At 41.2% G+C, this 26,659-nt stretch overlaps 2 pseudogenes across 2 annotated transcripts; both read left to right on the top strand.

Moving 5' to 3' along the window:
* The first annotated feature begins 273 nt into the window (after window positions 1–273).
* On the top strand, window positions 274–6,408 carry LOC311495531 (cytochrome P450 2J6-like; annotated as a pseudogene). Its single transcript, XR_014699970.1, has 11 exons — window positions 274–525; window positions 1,058–1,220; window positions 2,433–2,569; window positions 2,654–2,814; window positions 3,008–3,076; window positions 3,200–3,304; window positions 3,374–3,509; window positions 4,173–4,258; window positions 4,465–4,566; window positions 4,659–4,800; window positions 4,889–6,408. The product of XR_014699970.1 is annotated as a cytochrome P450 2J6-like (transcript).
* A 174-nt stretch (window positions 6,409–6,582) lies between these two features.
* Window positions 6,583–25,545, top strand: LOC311495426 (annotated as a pseudogene). Its single transcript, XR_014699969.1, has 24 exons — window positions 6,583–6,889; window positions 7,652–7,841; window positions 8,245–8,397; window positions 8,494–8,654; window positions 9,725–9,793; window positions 9,918–10,022; window positions 10,858–10,993; window positions 11,254–11,339; window positions 12,228–12,329; window positions 12,428–12,569; window positions 12,658–12,837; window positions 13,400–13,406; window positions 14,435–14,540; window positions 16,856–17,029; window positions 17,308–17,470; window positions 20,994–21,158; window positions 21,240–21,400; window positions 21,485–21,553; window positions 22,536–22,640; window positions 22,748–22,886; window positions 24,299–24,384; window positions 24,509–24,610; window positions 24,776–24,917; window positions 25,013–25,545. The product of XR_014699969.1 is annotated as an uncharacterized misc_RNA (transcript).
* The last annotated feature ends 1,114 nt before the right edge of the window (window positions 25,546–26,659 follow it).

Genomic DNA, 26,659 nt, shown 5'->3' with positions numbered 1-26,659 from the left:
AAGTTTCATTGGGGCTGACTCTGTTCTCTACATTCGTATTCAGCTCAGCCCTGACGCACCGAGCCAACATACAGGCTTTAGTGTTTTGATATCAAAGGGTGGCAGTGCTCTGCCGTGAGAGAACTCGTGATAAATTCAGAGGTTATTAATTTCTCAACACTAAAAGAAGACGCTGCTTTATCTGTGCTGACTTTAAAACCACCCACTCTGTCTGTCTCTCTCTTTGACAGCCTCTCATAACTGTTATACAGAGGAAAGAAAGGACTCCCACAGAAAAGGGAAGGGCTAAGAGACGAGCTGCCCCTTTTGTACAAAGTCAACGAGCTAGCCTTTTCACTTTACCTCAGCCCAGTCCGTCTCACCATGTTTGTTTCAATAGCCCTGGTATGGATCTGCGTTTTCTTCATCGTGCTTCAACTCAAATCCCGGAGGCCGAAGAACTTTCCGCCGGGACCCTTTGCCCTGCCCATACTGGGTAACGCATTACACCTGAACCCAGAGAACCCCCTGAATGACTTTGGGAGGGTAAGGAAATTCTTTAACTGAACGCTATTGATCTGATCTTTAACTGCTTTAAGGATGAATGAAATTGCTAGAATTAATACTTAAATATGTCTGAATGGTTAGATACTAACGCTTATCTCCAGTGCTTTGTTGTTCCTGACAGTTTCAACAGTTCATAGTTGTAGCACTGTTAAATTTAAGAAGATGAACAAAAACCCATTGGCTGTTGAAAATGAAATCCATGAGAAAGCCACAGAAAACCAATAAAGCATGTGACTGCACACAAGGTTATTACTGTGTAGTTGACTTCTGACATAGTTGACAGGTACCCAATTGATAGTGCAAGTCATTGGGTGTGTTCTACCTTCACGTGTTGATAAAGCAATGTAGGTAAAAGGGGTTTAACCTATGGTGTTCAGTGTAGTGAAAAGCCACCTTTAAAAACAATGACTCATACCTAATTACACAAACGGCGTTCAGAGAAAGTAAAATCCATCCGTTGTATCAAGCATGCGCTTTTAACTGTTGTGTTGACATGTCTCGTCCATCCCAGCTGAGGAACACGTATGGAGACGTCTACAGTATCTTCATTGGTTCCAGACCAGCTGTGGTCATCAACGGGATGAAGGCCATCAAGGAGGCTATTGTGATCAAGGCTGTTGATTTTGCTGGACGACCCCAAGACCTGTTTGTTAACGATGCCACCAAGAAGAAAGGTATACTAGAGATGCTTACACCGATCAGCCATAACATTATGAATACTGACAGTTGAAGTAAATAACATTGAGCATCTTCTGACAATTCAATGTTCTGCTGGGAAACGTTTGGACCTGGCAGGATACAGCGTGAAAACATGAAGAACAGCACAAGGTGTTGACCTGGCCTCCAAATTCACTAGATCCCAAACTGATCAAGTATCTGTGGGATGATCCACAGAGGCCCCTCCCCTCGACCCACAGAAACCTCAACTACCCTATGACCAGATCAGGTTAAACTAGTTACTGTCTGATCGTTGACTCCATTCACTCTCTCTACAGTCAAAACAGAAATGCAGGTTTATGGATTCACACTTGTTTATACAGTTTAAGCCACTTAATTAAATGTGTACATCTGTACTATACACCAGTATCAGGCATAACATTATGACCACCTTCCTAGTACTGTGTAGGTCTCCGTTTTGCCTCCAAAACAGTTGTAACTCATCAGGGAATGGACATGGGCCTTCTCGGGGTGTCCTGTGGTGTCTGGCAACAGAATGTTGTTAGTATACTGGTTAATCAAAACCAGTATATTGTGAGTGCATTTACACCATAAATGTTGTGAAAGTCTGCATTATATTAATCCTAAAGACCTTATTTCCATTTGCTTTCTAAACAAAGGTCATGACTTAACCCCTTGATGCCTAGTGTCGCGAATTCGTGACGCACTGTTTCCACTCAGACTGCAGCCAAAATAACGCATGTAATACTCCAATGTCGGTTTGTGCACATTCAAAAAATTCCTAGGAACCTTCTGCAAGCACTAGTTTCTCGTAGGACCGGTCGGAGTACCCATGTATGTTGCCAGATAAAGATAAAACGAGGCGGTGTAGACCAGTCAGAAATATATTCCAAATGTGGTGATCAAATTTCAGAAATATTCTGTATTAATCTACTGTAGCCCAGCTACAGTAGATTATTACTACATATACTACATATTCAAATCACTATGCTAACAACACAAGAGAGCAAAGTCTGTATTTTCAGTGCAAGTTATTAAGACACTTGACTGTTTTAAAGTGCAACTTTTTGAATTACATGACGACAATGCATTAAAGCTCTAAACAGACAAGAAATTAGCTCAAGAACAAAACTGTGCTGATCACACATGACAGTGACATTTTGGAGAAATGTTTCATTGGCTCTTTGTGCTGCTGCATCTGTTTTTAGGAGTGATTCTGGCTGATTATGGCCCTTATTGGAAGGAACATCGCCGCTTTGCTCTGATGACCTTAAGGAATTTTGGTCTGGGGAAGAATTCAATGGAGAGCTTGAATACACCATTAAAACACTGGAAAAGAGCATTGGTCCGTCATCTCTTGTTCCTCTAAAGTTCTTTTGTGTTTTCGCACAATGCCGTGACCTTCATTAGTTTGTGTTATGTTTTAAAGGCAAAACCATGAGTCCTCAAATCATGTTTCACAACGCATCCTCCAACATCATCTGTCAGGTTCTGTTTGGTACGCGCTACGATTACGACGATGATTTCATCAAAGTGATTATTCGGTGCTTCACTGAGAATGGCAAGATAGCTAATGGGCCGTGGGCGATGGTGAGTCAAAGCATGCTTATGAGGTAAACAACCTGACCTGACACTTTGCAGGTGTAAGAGTTTACCAAGTTTACCATCACAGTTTAGGGTTAGGGTTAGGGTTAGGGCTAAATGAAATTCACATTCCTATAACCAGGAAGCAAAATCTACATATCTGGACACAATTGAACAAATTATTTATCTTTTTTTACAGCTGTATGACGGTCTTCCCTTAGTACGTTACCTGCCACTGCCCTTCAGCAAGGGCTTTAGGAATATTGAGGTAAGAAAAAAGCAATAAAAAATAAACATAATAATCATAGGATAAGCAGTATACTGATCAACATGCAGTGATATAAAAAAGAAGAAGGAAATTCACACAAATTATGAATTATTTGTTTTTTAGACGTGTTATAAACTTCTAACGCCTGTGGTGGCTGAACATAAGAAGACAAGAGTCCCTGGAGAGCCACGAGACTTTGTTGACTGCTATCTGGACGAACTGGAAAAGGTATGTTTTGCATTTTTTGCCTCTCCCATACTGGCATTTATCTCACAGTGATCACTGTCCTGTTTTCAGAGAGGCGATGAGACCACATTTTCAGAGGACAAACTCATTGGGAACGCTTTAGACCTTTACTTTGCTGGGACTGACACCACCTCCAACACCCTGCTCACTGCTTTTCTTTACCTAATGAATTACCCAGAAGTACAAGGTACACCTGCACATGTAAATATTTCTGTCTGCCTAAAATCTGCATTATATTTTTCTGCAATTTAAACCTTTCTCAGTGGAGGCACTTTTGAAAGCACATGTGTAAATGATAACATAAAAGAGGGCTCCATTTCATTTACGTGTACTACAAAGCCATTGACACACACTTGCATGTCATATGCAATCACAATAAATGGAAATCAACCATAGCTTCAGGCGACGTGTTGTACTGGCATCTGTCACTCTGCTGTTTTATCATATTCTTAAACAACAAACTGGAGGGTGTCAGGAAGTGGAACCCAGATAAAACATGGGTGTTGGCAGGTATGCAGCTAGTTACAGACCTCTTTATATGTTCAGCTAATCCATGCACAGCACAGCACAGCACAGACAGACAATGTAGCTCACAAACATTGGCTGCTGCTCCACAAAGATCTTCTGGAAGCTGGCCAGTCAGAAAAAAGTGGGTTTTTAAGGAGGTTTTTTTTCGAATGCATGTTCGGGGCTGCATAAAAGGCCAGGTGGCCAGTGTGGGATTAATAGGGATTTTACAAACATGCAAAGCTACTCAATGGTTTCTGAATGAAGATCTAGAGCTGGAAAGAAATGTAATATATCCCCGCCTTTGTGTTTGAAAATGTGGAATGTTAACCTGCTTATACAGAGCGCTGTCAGCAGGAGATAGACCAGGTGTTGGATGGGAAGTTTCGGGTCAGTTTCGAGGACAGACACAACATGCCTTACATGCAGGTAATACAAACTGTCCAAAACAATTCTTTGATATTGAACTAATCTGCATGCACGAAACAAAGTCGGCTAAAGGGAGTAAGGGCACTTTTTGCCTAGTTGTCAGCGCTTTATTAGTATGTGTTTCTGTCACTGAAACTGCATTGGTTTCATTCTCCTCCAAGTCAGATAATTCATAAGAAGAGTTGTTTATATCTCTCTTCATCCAGGCTGTGATCCATGAAGCCCAGAGGATTTCCAACACTGTTCCACTCAGCGTCTTCCACTGCACCACTAAAGACACACAGCTCATGGGGTATTCCATCCCCAAGGTAAGACGGTTAAACAGATGTTGGCAACACAGGCAGCAACATGAAGAGCTGTCCTTTATGCCTTTTGTTCTTGTGTTTCATCTTCTCTTCAGGGTACAATGATCATTGAGAACCTGACCTCGGTGCTGAATGAAGAGGGACAATGGAAGTTCCCTCACGAATTCAACCCTGAAAACTTCCTTAATGACCAGGGAGAGTTTGTTAAACCAGATGCCTTCTTGCCTTTCTCTGCAGGTACAAGAGCACAAAAAGTGCATCACATTTGGAGCGACATGCACAGGCACAGTTAGTCTTGACGTCTTTTTCTTTTTCTTTGTCTCAGGTTCTCGGGTGTGTCTCGGAGAGGGTCTGGCTCGTATGGAGCTCTTCCTCATCATTGTGACTTTGCTGAGGAAGTTTAAGTTCATCTGGCCGGAGGATGCAGGGAAGCCAGACTTCACTCCTGTCTATGGAGTCACTTTGACTCCCAAACCTTATCACATGAAGGTTCAACTCAGGGAGGAAGTTAGTCGGTAAATACACAGGAAAACAAAAAAGGAATTATTTTTTTTGTGCCACCGTTGATGGCTGATGATAACAGACTTAATGAAATACAGGGCCTGTTTACACCTTGCATTAAAATCTGATCCAAGCCGGTCAATTGCAATCGGATTGCCCAGATCGGATCTTTCGACGACTAAATGAAATGATGAAGTGATAAAATGATCCAAAACCTCGATCACTTTTGACTTGCACAGTGTGGTTCTGCCCGCTGTGAAGCATTAACCAAACTTTATTGGCATCACTGTCTCATTTGTCACATTAATCATGTTAAATGTATTTATGTGATCTTTGATTGGATCATATTTGTGTAGTCCTTTCAATAGATTAAAATATTTAATCGACATTAATCAGATGATATTTATAATGAACAAGCATTCAACACAAATCTATCACTCTTAATATGTGCTCTAAATGTACTTTTAAAAGGGATATTTTTCAAGTTTATAATACTTATTAATACTAGAGTGGACAAATATGCTTGCTTTGTGCAAATGTTATAATTGTTATTTTAATGTCTAAAACAATGATAAATACTGTGTTTTTGCTATCACTGTTGAAAATTTGTTGCTTGTAGAGTTGCTCTAGCCTGGCATACTCATTTTGTTGTGAACAAATTCAACTAAGTGGCGCTCAGAGGGTGTGTATGACTACATCGCTATTGTCCATCACCATAAAACATAAAACGCCGACAAATAGAGCTTTGCTGCAGTAACTTCCCCCCACATGACGTTTGTCGGCGGATGAACTTCTTGCTGGCTTCCATCCTAGAGTTGTCCAGGCTTCTCCGTTGGCAGTGGGGGGAGGGGAAGGGCTCTTGTTAACTCAGTTCACATCGATCTTAAATGCAAACATCTTTGTTCTTATTGAGATATGCAGGCAGGCTATTGAAGCTAAACTTGCAGTTCAAAAGATTAATTTCTTTATCAACTTCTGCTTGTTTGTTTTGGTTTGCTTCCTCCTCCTTTTAGGATTTTTGGCAGCTTTGAGACTTCAGGGCGTAGCATACGTATACGACTGCACTACTAATTGCAATGCTGTAAAGGACTTGGAATTAATTCAGAATTAAAGGGCTATTACTTAGTTATAATAAATGTTTCATTTTATTGATCCACTCTTCTGTTATGATCATTATTTTTTTTAGCAATAGGACAAATACACTTAAAGTCTGTGGGCATTGTGTTCAAATCAAATCTAAACTGTGCAGCTACTGCAGCACCTTTAATCTGAGAGAGAAAAGATAAAGCGGCAATAAATTTAACCTTCGGGTGGATTTTAAAGTTTTTATGAATGTCACTTGATTTTATTGAGACTGCTTGGTTTTTGTTTGCTAGTGTTTCTTAACAGTTTCTAAAAATTGTAAATGAACAAAATTAAATAAACCAAAGGAAAATAAATATTGTCCAGTCAATAATTGATTTGAGAAGCAACACAAACTGCACATAAAGACGCCAGCAACACGTTTCCTCTATCTCTGAACCATCGCCTGTGTCTGTTTGATATTTCCTCACTCAGAGGAACAAAGTCCGCAGGCAGAGGGGGCAAGGCAATGGGCTGAGCTCCCCCTTTTATAGCAAGGCAACCAGACAGGCATTGGAGTTCAGTCCGATCCATCGACACCATGTTTGTTTCACTTGTCCTGCTATGGCTTTGCGTTTGGTTCATCTTCCTTCAACTGAAACCGCGGAGGCCCAAGAACTTTCCACCAGGGCCCCGTGTCCTGCCCATACTGGGGAACATTTTGCACATGAGCCTAGACAACCCCCTGAAGGACTTTGAGAGGGTAAGAAAACTGCAGTTATATAAGCATGAGTGTTTTAGGAAAAGCTGCCGCTCGTCTAAATGTGATTGCATAACATGTTGTTCCTTAAGAGCTCACTGCTTTTACGTCTGGAGCAAAGCCAACCAGTGCAGCAGGTCACCCACAGTGGAATTTACATTGTTGTGATAAGCCAGTATTTGCTTTGCTCTTTGTTGCGTGTCTTTGCAGAAACGGTTTCCTGGAGGATCATTTGCAAATGTCACTGTCCTGGGAAGAAAAAGTAGATTCACTCTTTTGAGCAATGCAAATAGATTCCACCCGAGAAGTCCTACTAACTGTCTTCTTTGTGCAGGGCTGTTAGAACCAGGAGGTTTACACAGAACTGAACTGAATAATGGCGTTGTTTGCTATCAACAGATGTTTAAGAATATAAAACGCTCCTCTCTCAGGTCATTGACCCACTGCAGCAATGTGACGACAAACATAGATCAATTCACAGCTTTTAATTTGAGAATCGCCATCTCAGAGTCCAGTGCTATCACACACAGTAGTCCATCTTATTAATTGATGAATCATTATCACAGGGACGCTAAAGAGTGACAACACACACTTGCTTAAAACGCTGGCTTCAGAGAGTTCCCAAGTAGTACCCATAACCATAGGTTCTCATATGTACTTGGAAACCAGGTAGAAGCCTCTAAATCCTGCACACTGGACTCGGAAGTAATATCCGCTTGAAGGTACGATACGCACTCACTGATATATTATCATGTTCCATCCCAGCTGAGGAACACTTATGGAAACGTCTACAGTATCTTCATTGGTCCCAAACCGGCTGTAATCATCAATGGGTTGAAGGCCATCAAGGAGGCTGTAGTGATCAAGGCTACTGATTTCGCCGGACGACCCCAAGACCTGTTTGTTAATGACGTCACCCAGAGGAAAGGTAAAGCAGACATTACTGTACATGTCTGTATCTGCATTTCTTGGATCAAAGATTTGACAATAACCGGCATCGCCTGAAGAAAGTAACTAGCCATAGTGCAGCTGAAGTTTTCAATACCACTGTTTTTAGTAAATAATCCAAAGAAAACTAATTTTTGGAAGGAACTGGATATTTAAGAAACAGGAGAGCGAAAATGTAAATGGTACGACTTCCAAACTTCAACACCATCCTTAATCAAATACAAAGCAAGGAATTATAGGCGCAATAAAACCACAAATGAGATAATGATGAACATTATACTAACCCAACAATCAATTCATTTGTTTTCCTAGAGTATGTAGTTGGAATCAAATCACTGCTGTGAAGACACGAGGGTGCAGTGTCTGTATTTTCACTGCTTATCATTACTATTTTCCCTTTTATGTTGTAGGAGTGATTCTGGCCGATTATGGCCCTAGCTGGAGGGAACATCGCCGCTTTGCTCTGATGACTTTGAGGAACTTTGGTCTGGGGAAGAACTCAATGGAGGACAGAATTCATGGAGAGATTCAGTACATTGTTAAAACACTGGAGCAGAGCATTGGTATGTCATCCATGCAGCGCTGTTGCTCGCATAACGTCCTTTTACATCCTTGAACAATGCTGTGCCATGCATTAGTTTGTCTCATGTCTTTTACAGGCAGCACCATGAGTCCTCGGGTCATGTTTCACAACGCGTCCTCCAACATCATCTGTCAGGTTCTGTTTGGTACGCGCTACGATTACGACGAGGATTTCATCAAAGTGATTATTCGGTGCTTCACTGAGAATGGCAAGATAGCTAATGGGCCGTGGGCGATGGTGAGTCAAAACACACTTGATTCAGGAATTGCATCAAAAGTTGAGCTGACATGGAATCGACACATCTTTATACAGTCTGTGGTCTGCAGCCATGACAGCAGCTCTGTTTGGCTAATATTAGCATGCTAGCATGCTTAACAGAAGGACAGACATGTGCTTTGCAGGTGTAAGAGTTTACCAAGTTTACCATCACAGTTTAGGGTAAGTGTTAGGGGTGATGGTGAGTTAAGGCATGTTGTAGATCTTAGATGTGGTGGTAAACCTGATTCATAGAGCTCATCAAGGACAATAATCTTGATATCATGGTTTCAGCGTGTAGGCCGGTTTAAGTCAGGTGCATGCTATTAGCTACTTAGGCTTGGTTTTTGGGGTAGGAGGGGCTGGAATCTGTCCGTGTTGGTAGACTACACCTTGGACAAATCACCTGTCCATCACTAACAGGCTAAACCGTGCTTGTACTAATAATACTAAGATGCCACTGCTTTTCAATATTGCTAAATGTCAAAATCAGATGATTAGCACTAAACCGTTCTGTTTTGAGGAGACTAAGCCCTAAAAAAATAAGTGAATATGACCAATTTTTTCATCCCGCAGTCCACAAAATTAATATTGGACCCATTTTTCACAAGCCATTCTGATCTAAAATTTGTATTTTTTATTTTTTATTTTTAGATGGACAAATCAGAAGAAATGTAACTTTGATGCCTAAATAATTACTAAAATAATATGTGCTTCTGTTTTCTTTCCAAAGACACATTTAGGATTAAAGTTACTCATCTCCCACACATTCTGTCTTGTCTAGTGTCTAGTGGATTTAAAGTTAGCCTAGGTATGTTGAAATCTCTTTAACGCCAAATATGGCTGCTACTGTTTCTAACTGAAACTCTGTTGTTGAAAAATATAAATCTTCTATCCGTCCTATTCTGTTCACAACTCCTCCTCAACGCTCATTTCACACCATTACCACAGTGATCAAACAACAGTTTGTTTTTTTCAGAGCGAATCATACAACGGAGCAGAATCTTGACATTTTGGACTCAAATAAACCAATGATTTATTTTTCTTTACAGCTGTACGACTCTGTGCCCATCATTCGAAACCTGCCCCTGCCCTTCCGCAAGGCCTTTAAGAATGCTGAGGTAAAGTTAAGACAAGGTCACACACATGCTGTATGCTATAAAACTGTATTTTCTTCGTCAGAGAAAAGTGCAGAAAGAAGAGAAAAGTATGAATAATGACTTCCCTTTTTTATTTTTAATTTAGGTTTGCCAGAGTCTCGCCGCTTCTGTGCTGGCCAAGCACAAGGAGACAAGGATCCCCGGACAGCCACGAGACTTTCTTGACTGCTACCTGGACGAACTGGAAAAGGTGTGGTGCAAGGGTACTCGCTCAAACTTAACATTTTGTGGAAAGGACAGCTGCAGTGGTGTTATTACACACAGATGAACATACATGAGCTAATCTCTATATAGAATGATATCAGCATACGTGTTGAGATGGGGGCGGAGAGGCAGGACCCTAACGTGGGATAGAACGGAAGGGGAGCAGGAAATAACAGACCTTTAAAGACAAGCAAGAAAAAACTAAGAAATACAAGGAGCTGAACTGAAAGACTAGGAAACAGGGGTAACAGCACAGACAACTTGGCAAGGGACAAAGAGAAAGACAGGGCTATATACACGTGGGCTGAGGGGTTGACAAGACACGGATGAAACTAATGAGGGTGAATCCAGAAACGTTAAAGCAAGAGAGCTGGACTTGTAGAGTTTGTGGAAGACGTTACGACACTCATCCGAGCAGCTTCTTCAGTTCTGAGCTTCGGTTCTTGAGAACTTGCTTTAACGTTTTTGGATATACCATGACCTGGATGAATGAGAACCTTCACAGACATCATGAGGGTGAACACCAAGGAAGAAACTTTAAAACCGGACAGGAGTACAAGTGAGGTAACACAGCACAATATCATAACAATACGACAATGCTGACAAAGAATTTGGCATCAGAAGATTCTGGTTTGCATTCCCAGTCCGTGCAGAATTGACCAGTCAGGTGAACCGCAAACACTAGTCATTGTCCCTAGAGTCTAACCAGTCAGACTGTATCCTACGGGTTCCCAAAATCCGTTGTGACCTTCTCCAGCAATGTGTGCATCAGAATGGTATAACTGCATTTTGTCTTACAGTCATCACTCTCCTGTTTTCAGAGAGGTGATGACTCAACATTTTCAGAAGACCAACTCATCATGTACTCTCTAGATCTTCACTTTGCTGGGACTGACACCACCTCCAACACCCTGCTCACTGGCTTTCTTTACCTAATGGCCTATCCGCACATACAAGGTACACATGTGAGACATCTGTTTGTCTTAAAACGGCGTTATTTCACGTGTTCTTCAGCGGATACAGTTCAGAAAGCACGTGTGTAATTGATATCTTTAAACATGGACCAAGGCTTATCCATGACTCACATAAATTAATCCACTATTAATCAGCCTCTCTATAACTGATATAAGGTTTACCTTTCACCATCTCACCCTTTCACTCTCTTTGTTATCACTGTTATTCGAGTCATGTTGCGACATGTTATCTTGCTCCTGTAGAGCGATGTCAGCAGGAGATAGACCAGGTGCTGGAGGGTAAAGACCGGGCTAGTTTTGAGGACAGACACAACATGCCTTATGTGCAGGTACTGTACATTGTCATATAAGAATCTTCCTAATAATTTCACTCCTGTGTTAAATGTGTACCTGGGCCTGAGTGACGTGTCTGTTTTGTGTGTGACACAAAGTCGTAGAAGGTTGTAAATCATTCACAGAAGGGTATTTACAGTAAATCAACAATTAAAAAAAAAAGTTGGTTTTGGAGATTTTGTGGAATCACTGTTTGCGGTGAACACAGACTGATCAGCCATAACATTATGACAGATAGATAGATAGATAGATAGATAGATAGATAGATAGATAGATAGATAGTCAGGACAGGACAACTAAATAACATTTGTCTTTGACAATTCAATGTTCTGCTGGGAAATCTTTTTTAATTTTTACGTTGCGTTACGTCACACTTTTTGGATATACCATGACCTGGATGACTGAGGACCTTCACAGATATTCTGCTGGGAAACTTCTGGACCTGGCATTCGTGTTGATGTTACTTATACATGTATCGCCCACCTAGACCAGACCAAGCACCCCCACCCCATAGCAATGACACTCCTTGATGGAAGCAGACATCCCCAGCAGGATGCAGCCTGACACAGACACACACACAAAAACACTTTAGGAACAACTAAAAAAAAAAAACATGAAGAACAGCACAAGGTGTTGACCTGGCCTCCAAATTTACTAGATCCCTAACTGATCAAGTATCTGTGGGATGATCCACAGAGGCCCCTCCCCTCAACACCAAAGGCCCCCCACTAGCAACATTCTGTTGCCACAGGACACCCTCAGAAGACCCATGTCCATTTTGGAGGCACAAGGGAGCTTTATCTTGATGGCCATGTTTATGGTTATGCTTGCACTGGTTTCCAAATAATCCATAAGAAGTGCTGTTTACATCTCTCTTCATCCAGGCTGTGATCCATGAAATCCAGAGGATTGCCAACACCGTTCCACTCAGCGTCTTCCACTGCACTACTAAAGACACACAGCTCATGGGGTATTCCATTCCCAAGGTAAGATGCAACTGGTAAAATAGGCGTTGGCAACACAGGCAACAACGTGAAGAGCTGTCCTTTATGCCTTTTGTTCTTGTGTTTCATCTTCTCTTCAGGGTACAATGATCATTGAGAATTTGACCTCAGTGCTGAATGAAGAGGGACAATGGAAGTTCCCTCACGAATTCAACCCTGAAAACTTCCTTAATGGCCAAGGAGAGTTTGTTAAACCAGAAGCCTTCTTGCCTTTCTCTGCAGGTACAAGAGCACAAAAAGTGCATCACATTTAGAGGGACATGCACAGACAAACCGAGTCTTGATGTCTTTTTCTTTTTCTTTGTCTCAGGTCCTCGGATGTGTCTCGGAGAGGGTCTGGCTCGTATGGAGCTCTTCCTCATCATTGTGACTCTACTGAGGAAGTTTAAGTTCATCTGGCCTGAGGATGCAGGGAAGCCAGACTTCACTCCAGTCTATGGAGTCACTTTGACTCCCAAACCTTATCGCATGAAGATTCAACCCAGGACAAAGACACAGAACTGAACTTTAAATCCCAAAAGGCCAGAAAAGTAAAATATTAACAACTCTAAATGAAAACTATCCGTATATTTTGTTGTCGTCCAGAGCAATAAGCTGCTGGAAAACCTTAAAGCCTTCAAGAACCTGCTGCTAATGTCACTATGACTGATACCTTCAGGACACCTAGAGTCCTTGACGGCTTTTAGATTGACAAGCAGACAGTAACACAGTACTACAGTAATAGACATGTGGTTTTAATATACATTAATCTGGTCTACCTAATGAACATAACTCAGTGTTTTAAACATCTGTGAATGTTTAAAGCTCCTTTTGATAGGCTGACATAAAACTACGAACAACGTTTGAGCCCTCAATGCTCAGCAGTGAGTGTTATATTTTTCTTCTATTAGTTATTAGACAAAACTAAAGTTAGCATGAACCAGTCAGCCATGGACGGTGAACTTAACTTGAATGTATTGGTTAAAGTAAATCAAAATATTATGTTATATTATATAAAAAAGGTATTATTTGGAAGCACAGATGCACTCTTTTTGTCTCTTTTGTTTTTGCAGATTTGATGTGAGTACTAAATGATAACACAGCCCTTACAAGAGCCATCAACTGTGGTCATAACCTCTTATTAGCTCTTCACATAAAGCCTGAATGGACTGTGTCTTTTCCACTCGTGGGTCCATTTTCGTGGGTTCATGTTTGGACACAGGTTGTCCTCAATGAGAGATGGCAGCACCATTGTACATGCTGCTAGCATGTAATACGTTACATGCCCCCGCTGCCCTCTAGAGGACAAGCGGCTACAGAATATGAATGAATGAATTTGTGTGAACGTTGTCCACTTAATAAGAGTAACTGTGCACGGATATTTCTTTTAATTTTGTCATAGTTTTATTGTAGGCAATCCCGAAATATCAAACGTTGTGTTTTAAAGACCTGCAAAGGAAAGAGCTCCACACATACACGGGCATGTGTGGAGCTTTCGCAACTCTGTGCAGCACTGTTGTTTTTAGTGCTTTAGAAATAAAACTGACACTGACATTAACATTCTCCGTCTGCATTTTGGGGTTTTCAGACATCAGCCTTTATTGTCCTTGGACGTGAACAAACATGGATGGTTTTGGTGCCTCTGTCACATTCAAGTTCAAAAGTTTATTGGTCACATGTTTTGTAAAAAAGAGCATTCTTTACATACAGTGAAATTAAAAAGGGGTAAAGCAATCTGTCTGTCACTGTGCAAAATACTTTTATAAATAGCAATGCATTTTTTAAAAAAACAGGCATCTACCTAAAGTTATGCTATAAAATAGTTGATAAAAGGTTAAGTGTAAAAATGACTTAAAAAGTGCAGGTGTTTTATTTTTAAAAGTGCAAAAGTCCATAAAGTGCAAAAGTGCCAATTAGAGTCCATCATGGTTGAGAAGTCTGACTGCCTGTGGGAAAAAGCTCTTCCTCAGTCTCTCAGTCCTGGCCTTTATGCGGCGTAGGCGCCTGCCTGACTGCAGCAGGGTAAAGAGACCAACATTAAGGTGAGAGGCATCCAGCCTGATTTTCTTGGCTCTCGCCCTCACCCTCTTGCTTTACGTTTCCTCCAGCATGGTGAGGGATGCCTTGATGGTGCGCTCTGCCGAGCGTACCACCCTCTGCAATGCAGCTCGTTCCCGTACAGTACAGCTTCCATACCAGGCTGAGATACAACCTGTGAGGATGCTCTCAATGGCTGCTGAGTAGAAGGTTCTCAGGATGGAGGGGGAGACCTTAAACTTCCTCAGCCGCCGGAGAAAGTACAGCCGCTGCCTTGCTTTAGAGACCAAGTGTCCCGTGTGCAGTGACCATGAGAGGTCCTGAGTGAGGTGCACTCCCAGGTACTTAAAGCTGGGGACCCTCTCTACAGGCTCTCCTCTAATGAGGAGTGAGCTGAGCCCAATGCCCTGTTTCCTCCTGAAATCGACCACCATTTCCTTAGTCTTACTGATGTTGAGGGCCAGGCTGTTGGTCTTCCACTTGGTTCAGGTAATCCTGCTCGTTGTTGTCAGCGATAAGACCCAGCACCACGGTGTCATTCATGCACAGCAAATGCTGTGGAGTTAAAATTCTGGTGTTGGCGAAATTTTAGCAAGTTAATTCTACTCTTTGTAGAGATACCAATGTTGGTATCGAGATTGATCGATACCAATGTAATGAGATCGATACTTAAGCTACAGTTTCTCTCGGTTCATTAAAGAGGATGTAATCTGACTCTGTCTAAATGCCGCTGCTGTCACAGAGCAGAGCGGGTTAACCTAACCCTAACCCTAACCCTAGGCTGTAAGATACAGTGATAACACAACAAACTTGTATAAGCATATGAAAATTTTTAAAATCCCTCGCCCCCTGGCCCCTACAGATCCCTGAGAAGAAGAAAAAAAGTGCACTAAAGGGGAGAAATGTTTTGTATTGTATTGTACTTCCTAAACACTTCCTTACATTATTTATAATATTTGTTGTGGAGTGATAATTTTGTACGTCCAAATCCAGAAAGAAGTGCAATGAAGGGAGGGATTTAGTTTTATAATTTATAGTTTCTGAACAATCTGCCTGAAAAAATAATTCGTTTTTATTTGTCCTCAAGTGATCATTTTGTGTTGTTTCTGAACAAAAACTTTTATCGCGATAATAAAGTATTTTCTATTTACTTATAAACTTTGCCCAAATTCTATACTGGATTTTAACTGATTAATGATCCAAAAGGCAAATCTAAAAAAAAAACAAAAAACAGTTAAATGTCATGAAAATTCATTCAGATTTAGATGAATTCAGACTGATGATGCATTAAAAAGTATCGATATCGGTATCGGCGATACTAGCCCTGTATTTACTTGGTATCGGATCGATACCAAATTTAGCGGTATCGCACACCTCTACTGAACCTGGATGTAACACCTAAGCAGGTGTTAATTTATAAACTCCGCCCATTTATTATACCCGCACCTGGACGGTCATCCAGACAACCAGCGACTGATTATCACTAATGAAAAAACGTTGTTTGGTGAGTAAATGTGCTTCACTTTGTCTATAATGTTATGTTTGACGTAAATATTGACTCTTAATCTCGCATGCGGCATCATGCCCCGTACACCGCCGTGTCCGAACAAGCTTTATACGTATGCTAAAGTCAGTAAATGCTAATTCATGTACAATTACAAGGTTAACATAAGTAGACTATTTCAGTTGTTACAGCTGACCAAGTAGATAAAGAGATAACTGCGGTGGTGTTAACATGTTTGCCGGTTAGTATTAAGTTTGACCCTAGCTAAACCATAGCGGGCCCATCACACTCGGTGCCGTTAACGAACAGCAAGTTCCAAATGTCCTGCAGGGAAATATACATTATTTGAGAGCTTTCTGTCTTCCCCAATAAAATACTGGTAAAGTTGATAGAGACCGACAAGACAGCGAGTAGTATAAGTTAGCTGCCCAGCTGCAGGTTGCTGTATCCCGGTACGACTGTGGCACCACGTTGCGTGTTTGGTGGTTCAAATGAAGTCCAAAAACTCTGTATTAGTCATTTGATTATATTTCTCTTTTAATTCAACTTTTAACTTTAACAACTGACACTATGAGAAAGTTGATATCTAACATATAGTGTTGAGAGAAACTAACACTGGTTAGTGTTGAGAAGTGTTAAATTTTAACTCTAAGGAGAGTCAATAATATTACTCTGTGGTGTGGACCCATATAGACACTTTAAAAGTGTTGAGATTAACTCTGATGGTGTTGATTTGGGGTATGCTGACTTTGCTGTGTGGGTTGTTATAAATAAAATCCACCAATAAATATAAAACTATAAATAAATTACTGCTTATCAGATGATGAAAGTGCTCTTTACCTGTGGGATGCGGTCCAGTTCACTTCTCTGATGTTTGATAGGATTAAGGAAAACCTGTGACCTGTCTCCACGCCCCTTGACTGTGCAAAGGTCATGTGTATTTACAGATAATAACGGAGTGAAAAGCTTTGACTAAATTCACTCGAATCGGCGCTTCATCATGTTTGCATCGGTGGCTCTGCTCCTGCTGGCCGTTACCTTTTTCCTGCTCCTCTTTCCGACGCGCCGGCCTAAAAATTTCCCTCCAGGACCCCGAGCCGTTCCCATCCTTGGAAACTTGCCGGACCTCAATTTGGAGAGTCCCATCGCTGATCTGGAGAGGGTAAAGTTGAAACCCAATTCTCAGTACAGTTGAACACAGCTGTCTTAATGTCTGTCAGTGTGTGTGATGCTTTAAATGTGTTTCTTAAATATGTTTTACTTTGCAAAATGGATATTGAGCTCCAGGATAGATCTTTTAAATGCAAGTAATTCATCTGTAAAGGGTAATTTTTTATCTGTTTGAAACTATATGAATACATTTTTCTGACTAAATACAATATATTACAAATATAGTACAATGCATATTAGTTATATAATACAGTGCATCTCTGTCACCAGCTCTCCAAACGCTATGGTAACGTCTACAGCCTTTTCATCGGCCCCAAGCCCGCGGTCATCATCAATGGGCTGCAGGCCATAAAAGAAGCCCTGGTCAACAAAGCTGCAGCCTTCGCCGGCAGACCACAGAACCAAATGGTCAATCGAGCCGCGCGAGTGAAAGGTACCGTGGACTTTTCTTCTGTGCAGAGTGATGTTTGATGCAGGCTTCTTCCACAATTGTAAATGTGAGGTCACGACAGAGCGTTGGGGAAAATCTGCACCGTCTTTGCTTTTTTAGCATATCCCACAAAAAGATGCAGTTTAAGTGTTGCCAGTTATCTTTTACCAGGAGAAATAGGAGCAAGTTGTGCAAGTAAAGTGACACATCCTAAATTCACCATCTGTCAAATATTAAGCATTTTTTCACTACCCTTTGTGAGAGTAAAGGAAAAGTACACAGAGATACTATCTCTTTTCTCCAGTCGTTATCTACTGTCTGGTCCTTGAGTAGATCAGGAACTGTTTATCTTTTCTGATTTGATCATCCCTTGCTCTTCAGTTTTGACACACATCTTTCTGTGAAGGGTGTTGTACTGTATGTATAGTAGCTTTTTCAAGGTGCAACCAAAATCTCAATAATCTCTGTGACTGGACAAAAAGTAAAAAACATCATAACTGATGAACAAACATCCATATGTTATATATATATATTATAGATATCCTCAGGTCTGGCTCAGTCCCCCGTTCACTCAAACTGGCTGCTATCACCCCCATCCTCAAAAAACCTGGACTCAACCCTGACATCTTGTCGAACTTCCGGCCCATCTCCAATCTCCCCTTTCTGTCCAAAATACTGGAGCGTATTGTCGCCACACAACTCAAAGCCCACCTCTGCTCAAATGACCTGTTCGAACCATTTCAATCCGGTTTCCGTTCCCAACACAGCACCGAAACAGCCCTCCTGAAAGTCACCAATGACATCCTCCTCTCCGCAGACTCCGGCCAGCTCACCATCCTCATCCTCCTGGACCTCACTGCAGCTTTCGACACCATAAATCACACCATTCTCCTCTCCCGCCTTGAGTCCTCCCTCGGCATCACTGGCACTGCACTCTCCTGGCTCAAATCATACCTCTCAGACCGACAACAATTCATCCACATCAACAACTGCACCTCCTCCACTGTTCCTCTGTCCCAAGGTGTCCCCCAGGGATCGGTGCTTGGTCCTCTCCTCTTCATACTTTACCTGCTCCCCCTTGGCAACATCATTCGCCACCACGGTCTCCATTTCCACTGTTATGCTGATGACGTCCAGCTTTATATCTCCACCAACTCCATCACTCCCGCCACTCTTTCCACTCTCTCCAATTGCCTCGCTGACATCAAATCCTGGATGCAGATCAACTTCCTCAAACTAAATTGTGACAAATCAGACCTAATCATTATCGGCCCCAAATCCCTCAACAACACCACAGACAGTTTCCGCCTCACCATCGACAACTCCACCTTGTCTCCATCCCCCAACAGCCGCAACCTCGGAGTCATCTTTGACAGTAACCTCTCCTTTGATCATCACATCAATCAAATCACCAGAACTGCCTTCTTCCACCTCAAGAACATTGCCCGACTCCGTCCATCACTCTCCTTCTCTGCTGCTGAAACCCTCATTCACGCCTTCATCACTTCCAGAATTGACTACTGCAACAGCATCCTCTATGGCACACCATCCAAAACTTTAAATAAACTTCAGTACATCCAAAATTCTGCTGCACGTCTGCTCACCCACACCCGCTCCCGTGATCACATCACTCCTGTCCTCCAGAAACTCCACTGGCTCCCAGTTCCACAGCGTATTCAGTTCAAAATCCTCCTCCTCACACACAAAGCCCTCCATAACCAGGCCCCTTCCTATCTCACTGACCTGCTCCATCGCCACAATCCATCCCGCAGCCTCCGTTCATGTGACGCAAACCTCCTTACTCCACCACTCAAGACCAAGCATCGAACCTGGGGCGACAGAGCCTTCTCTGCAGCTGCCCCCTCCCTCTGGAACTCTCTCCCCAAACACATCCGCGACTGTACCGACCTTCCTACCTTCAAATCTCTGACAAAAACACACCTTTTTAAAATTGCTTTTAATGTTTAGCTCAGTTTATTGTGTTTTTGATGTTATATTTCACATTGTTTTGCTAATTTGATGTCCTTTTTATGTAAAGTGTCTTTGAGTATCTTGAAAAGCGCTTTTAAATAAAATGTATTATTATTATTATTATTATTATATAAACCGTCACAAGATTAACATCTGATTACCAGATTGGTTCATTCCTGAAAATTGAAAAATACTAAACTGGAATCGAGTTTTATTTGCAGACTTGAGATGAGTTAGTTGTCAAGATATAAAACCAAGGCAGCTTGACTGGTTGGAGTGTTTTGAAAACATGCAACCACTCATCCAAATGGCTTCTTCATAACTTATATGAACTTATATAACCTGGAAAGCTCCAAGCTCAGTCTGTTGAAGGAATTCTGTGTTATAGATCTCCATCCTGTGTAAACCGCTGACATTTTTTAGTTGCATCTTTATCAGCTCACGGCTTGTCTCACATCCTCACTGTGTTTATAGTGATGATAAGGTGCATTCACTCTCTACTAACTGTTGCCCAAACTAACAATGACAATGCTAAATCATTTATCAGCAGACTGATAAACCGATTGGTTGAAAAAAAAAAATGCATGACCCTTGCGTTGCTGCAGGTGCAAGCTGACCTAAACCAGCTGCCACTGCCAAATAGGCAGCAAGTTATCTGATTTATTTCCTCTGAAAAACAAATTCCACAAAGGAAATGGACATGTTTACTTTTAGGGAACAGATGGTTCAGATTAGTGAACTAATCAGGGGGAGGACGAAGCATTTGGATCCTTCAGCAGAGTAAAACTATAAATGTCACGATGTAAAAAATAAGATCCATGGTACCAAAAATAAGTACCATAGTCCTGTATTCATAATTTTAAAAGCAGAAAATTAATAAACTTCCAAATTATGTTTTGTTTTTGTTTTTTTAAGTGTAATATCTTAAGGTGCAAAGGTGTGTGCATAGTGATAGTGGCCACTGCTGACCTATATAACTGAGAGAAATATAAAGTTTAAAAATATCAGATCTGGCTTTAATACAATAATAAAAGAAAAATGTAAAGCAATAAATAACGCACAGTTGGTCAAACATACACGCTGAGGGTATAAAGGCTTTACAATGGTGCCATCTGGTGGTAGCAGTGGCGAAACACCACAATACGTCAATGTAAAAAAATACTTGTTTTTAATTAAAAATACAGAAAAAAATACAAAACTGTCAAAGAAAAAAAAACAAATTATAGATCCTTTTGATTATTGTTTAGTTTTTGTTTTTACTGGCGCTCCTTTCATTTTTTGATCCTGTTGTTACGGTTCAGCTCCCTCCACAGAGTCACACAGCAAATCTGACAGGTCGTGACATGATTTATTCATAAGGCAAGAATGAAAAACAGTTCTTCTGCACCAATTTAACATTTGCTTTTTTTGTGTTCGATAAATAATAATAGACATCTGACCGTAACATACAAGTCTCTCACAATAATGACAGAAATGTGCACAACAGAGCACATTTTCATCAGTATTAACTTAACATCTCCTTTTAAGCTCTCAGTTGGCCTTTTTGTCCGTGCAGCTCATGCTCCAGGAGTGATTCTGGCAGACTACAACATCGTCTGGAGAGAGCACCGGCGCTTCGGCCTCATGACCCTGAGAAACTTCGGCTTGGGGAAAACATCGATGGAGCAGAGGATTCTGGGGGAGATACAACATGTTACAAAACTTCTGGAGCAGAGTGTGGGTATGTCTGTGAGCCGTAAATGAGTTTATAAATGAATCTTTTAAACTACTCTGAGCTCATCTTTTCATATTGCTTCTCCAGGCAAGCTCACTGACCCTCAGGTGCTATTCCACAACGCTGCAGCCAACGTCATATGCCAAGTTCTGTTTGCCAAACGCTTCGACTATGACGACGAGTTCATGAAGTTTTTCGTTCGCCTTTTCCAAGACACCTCCAAACTGATCAATGGACGCTGGGGCATGGTGAGTACTGCTGGAAAGTTGAGTATCTCTTAGAATCATGTTCAGAAAACTTTCTAAATCTTTGTAATTTATCTTTTGACACAGATTTATGACTCCATTCCAATGGTGCGCAACCTGCCTCTGCCCTTCCAGAAAGTCTTTAAGTTGTTCAGGGTATGTTTTTGTTTTATTTTCTTAACTTCACAACAAACAAATCAGCAAAAGGTTTTTTTTAAAAAATTAATCATCATACACCAATCAGCCACAACATTAAAACCACTGACAGGAGAAGTGAATAACATTAACCATCTTGTGACACTTCAAAGTTCCGCTGGTAAACTTTGGGACCTGGCATTCATTCATGTGGATGTTATTTAGACATGTAGCACCCACCTAGACCAGACCAGACACCCCCACCCCCCTTCTCCCCCATAGCAATGACACAAGGTTCAAGGTTCTTTATTGGCCATTTGCCTGGACCAACAGTCCAGGCACATTGGAAATCTTGTGCAGGGCTCTCAGAGTCAACAGTTTAGGTGGTTAAGGAAGAAAAAGAAGTATAAAATATAGAAATCACTATACAATGTTAGGAAATGAGGCACTATAGTAACAAAAATATAAATACAAAATATAGAAACATTATAAAACGGTAAGAACAAAATATAAAGATGAAGAATGAAGGCGTTATGCTGAAGGTGGTGATATGTACACATTTTTAACTTCAGGTACTAAACACAGGACACTCCTTGATGGTAGCAGGCATCCCCAGCAGGATGCAGCCTGACACACACACAAAAAACACTTTTGGAACAACTAAAAAAAAAAAAATGATCCACAGATTCCCCTCCCCTCAAAGGCCCCCACTAACACCATTCTGTTCCCAGACACCACAGGACACCCTCAGAAGGCCCATGTCCATTCTCTGATGAGTCACAACTGTTTTGGAGGCACAAGGGAGACCTATACAATATTAGGAAGGTGGTCATAATGTTATGCCTGATCGGTGTATTTTCTTACTTGTTGGAAATCTCCAACATGTTTTCAGTACATGTAAGCCAACATACTAAATTCTAATAACCGACTGTGACGTATGTTTTTGTCTTTGCCTTGTGAAGGTCAGCTATTCTTTAAAAACTAAACTCTTTCTCTTTTCCAGCTTTCCTTTGAGAAACGTTCAGTGATCTTGACTGAGAATAAAAAGAGCAGAATTCCTGGTAAACCACGACATTTCATAGACTGCTACCTGGATGAACTGGATAAGGTGTGTGTGTGTGTGTGTGCTTATATATATGAAACCGTCGTGTTGTTTTAGCAGTCAGTTTGGAGAATTGCTAACCCACTGTCTTTCTCTGGCGTCTGCTCGCATAGAGAGGAAACGATGGCTCGTTTTTTTCCGAAGACCAACTGAATGCGATTCTTCTGGAGCTTCACTTTGCTGGAACAGACACGACCGCCAACACCTTGCTCTTTGCCTTTCTCTATCTGATGAATTATCCCGAGGTTCAGGGTACGTCTGCAATCTGTATTTAGAAGTCGCGCTGGGAGCACAGCTGCGGAGAGAGCGATGTTCATATGTTAGTCGGCCTTTTGTGCAGACTTAAATACCTCCATTCAACTCAAATATCTATTGTCCTACTGATGTTGACATGACATTTTGCACACGTAGGCGTAGCTCCCAAACACTGTATCCTAATGGGATTGAAGATCCACGTGGAGTTCTGATGAGATATTATAAGGCACATAAAGCAAGATGGATCCCTAAGAATTACTGAACAGGCCTCCTGAGCTCAGTCGCAGCTGCCGAAACCGTTTGCCTTCAGAATCTGAGCACCCCTGGGACTAGGGACAGCTGTGCATTCACATGGTCCCCTGAATGTGCCCAAATAACCTATTATGAGTGAGCTTACCTAAACAGGCCTCAACTAAAACCTCTGTAAAACTGCTTCACATTATTAGCTTCAGTCTTGGTACAGGTAACATGCAGTCCAATTCTTACACATCTGCAGTAAACTTGGACGTGTTGCATTTATTATGAGACATAAATTATACAAATAAACCCTATAGCTGCTCAGATACACTCTTTTTTTTAAAGTTGAGTGGCTGAGTGGCATCAACACACCTCAGCATTAAGAAAACATGTGCAAATAGACAAAAAAATTAAGAGCAAATTAAGAAAATGTCTTCATCAATTTGACAACGCATGCACTGCAGATACAACAACAGCAAATACAGACGCACAATACAAGAAAATGACAACAGATGTGTTTCCAGGGGACCCGAAATAAGTGATGAAAATGTTATTAATGCCATCAGTCTATGAATTAATAGTGTATGTTGTCAGATTGTTTGAATTTGCAAGCTGCTAAAAAGCAAAAGCCTTCCAAGAACTCGTGCAATCGGGAAGTTAAAATAACAAATTAATAGACAAATGACTTCAATCAACAACTCCAAAAGTCCTAAAGCTCTGACCAACATACCCGTCCCAGTCGGTGTTCAAGAGCCTAAAAAGCAAACACAAACAGATGATAGAATATGAAGCCTCTTCAGGGAGGCCAAAAAATACATGCTAAAGAAGATATTACTGTAAAATCACAAGATCTTCCATGTATTACTCCTCCTAAAAACAGTTTAGGAACAACAACAAAAAAACAAACATGAAGAACAGCACAAGGTGTTGACCTGGCCTCCAAATTCACTAGATCTGTTATGTATCAGACACCCTCAGAAGGCCCATGTCCATTCTCTGATGAGTCCCAACTGTTTTGGAGGCACAAAGGAGACCTACACAATATTAGAAAGGTGGTCATAATGTTATGCCTGATCTGTGTATATTGATGCAGGTCTGGATTAGATCTTTTCTAACCATAAAACTCCTTTTCAACCTTCACCTCTGACAACTTTCTTTTCTCTATTTGTCAGAGCGCTGTCAGCAGGAAATAGACCAAATTCTGGAAGGAAAAGATCAAGCCAGTTTTGAAGACAGACACCAGATGCCCTACGTGCAGGTAGAAGTTTGTTTTTTTTGGATCGGCTTATGTCTTCACACTCTTGTGAAGTTACACAGTCTAACGTTTCTCAGATGTTCCGGTGGTTCAGTGTGACGCTCTAAAAGATGTCTCTGACGTGCAGGCTGTTATTCATGAGATCCAGAGGATGGCTAACATTGTGCCACTCAGCGTTTTCCACTCCACCACTGAAGACACAGAGTTAATGGGATACTCAATCCCTAAGGTAAATAAAACATATAGTTTGTTGTAATGTAAAAAAAAACTGATGTGTATGAAGGTTGTTATTTTAGATGTGGTCTCCTGTACAGATTTACAAGCATCTTTCAAACTTCAGATGTTGGTCTAATGTGTGTGGAGTTGGTGAGTGATGGTTACGTGTTCTCTCCAGGGAACCGTTGTCATCCCCAACCTGACGTCGGTGTTGTTTGAGGAAGGACAATGGAAATCCCCCCGTGAGTTTAACCCTGAAAACTTCCTCAACGACAAGGGAGAGTTTGTCAAACCAGAGGCTTTCATGCCTTTCTCTATAGGTACGTTAAACCGTTCTTACACTAACAGATACAGAAAGCGGAGAAGAAATATGAGGCACTTGTAATGCGTGTACTGTTGATGTTTTGAACCACAGGTCCTCGGGTGTGTCTCGGAGAGGCCCTGGCCCGTATGGAGCTCTTCCTCTTTCTCGTGACTCTTCTGAGGAGATATAAGTTCATCTGGCCTGAGGATGCAGGAGAGCCAGACTACACTCCCATTTACGGGACGACCCAGACCCCCAAACCATATAACATGAAGGTCCAGCTCAGAGGAACTGCCTGATAGGTCAGAGGTTTCCCTGACACTGAAACAAACAATAAAACTGCACTCAGAAACAAATCGCTTTGTGTAAGTTGAAAGGGCTCTGTTTTAGGGATGGACCTACTGAAAATCACCGCGTTTCAGCTCCGTAAAAACACTGATCTTTAAGCGTGTTGTTTTTCTTGTAATGACCCGAACTGTAACTGTTGAGATTAATTTCACTGCTCACATCAACTTCTAAAAACAAGTAGTCTTATTTATGTGAAAACATATCATGTCATCTAGACAACTTGTTTATAAGCTTGCATGTATGTATGAGTATGAACATCCACAAAAATGTCCACAAATAAAGAAATCTTTCAAAGAAATTTTGAATTGTATCTGTTTGCTAGTATCTTTGTTCAGTGTGTTGTTTAGTTGTGCAGACAAATGTCCTAAAAAAGAAGTTTTCATCTTGGGTGTCTCTCTATACATCACAGTCAGGTGTTGTTGGTACACTTCTGGAAACATCCATTCCCATCAGTAATAAGAGGTGAAAATGCTTCACCACCACAAATAGAAGAACAGATTTATTTATTGATAATACTTGAATATTCACTGTTTCCCTTGTTGGCCCTGTAAAATGAAAACAAGCATTAACAAATGTTGTGGAACATAAAATCATATGATGCACTTTGATATGATATGATATGATATGAAACGTTACTATACATTAGGAAACTACACAATACCGAAGAATATGATACAACACATTACGTTTGTGTTACACTCATGTTCCAGTGCGTTCTGCTACACCTACCGCTAAGTTAGGATACAATATGGTACCTTATGTTGGAGTATTTTATGTACTGATGTATTAAAATATATTGCGATATAGTACACATTATGATACGCTATATTATGAAAATACAATACAGTACTATACAACGCAGTGCGAAATGATGAGATATGTGACGATATGAAATGAAATACTATAATACTATATGATACAGTACACTACTAGATACAGCCCAATACAAAAGGAAAGGATGCGATGCGATATGCAAAGGGAAGGGAAGGGAAGGAAACGATACGATACGATACGATACGATACAATACGATACGAAAGGGAAGGGAACGATACGATACGATGCGATACAGAAGGGAAGCGAAGGGAAGGGAAGGGAAGGGAGAGATACGATACATTAAATTCCACGTCTTTTGGGGCTTCCATGGATGAGAATAAACTGAATGCTGGGAAAACTGCCGCAGTCTGATGGCACTAGCCGTTAAGGCTTCAGTAATCACTGCTTCTCCTCACAGGTAGATGAAGCGGATCTGTATTGGCCCTGTCATGGACCAGGCAGAAATCCTAGCTCTCTGTATCTATACTGCATATCTGGTAATAAAAAATACTCATCATGTGGCTACTGCATGGCCACTGAAGCTGAACGCTCAAATATTTATTTATGTTGTGCGAAGTTGTGTATTTGATTTGCTT

The sequence above is a fragment of the Chelon labrosus genome (genome assembly GCF_963514085.1).
Source record: "Chelon labrosus genome assembly, chromosome: 11".
Lineage (NCBI taxonomy): Eukaryota > Metazoa > Chordata > Actinopteri > Mugiliformes > Mugilidae > Chelon > Chelon labrosus.
This window is presented reverse-complemented; position numbering and strand designations above follow the sequence as displayed.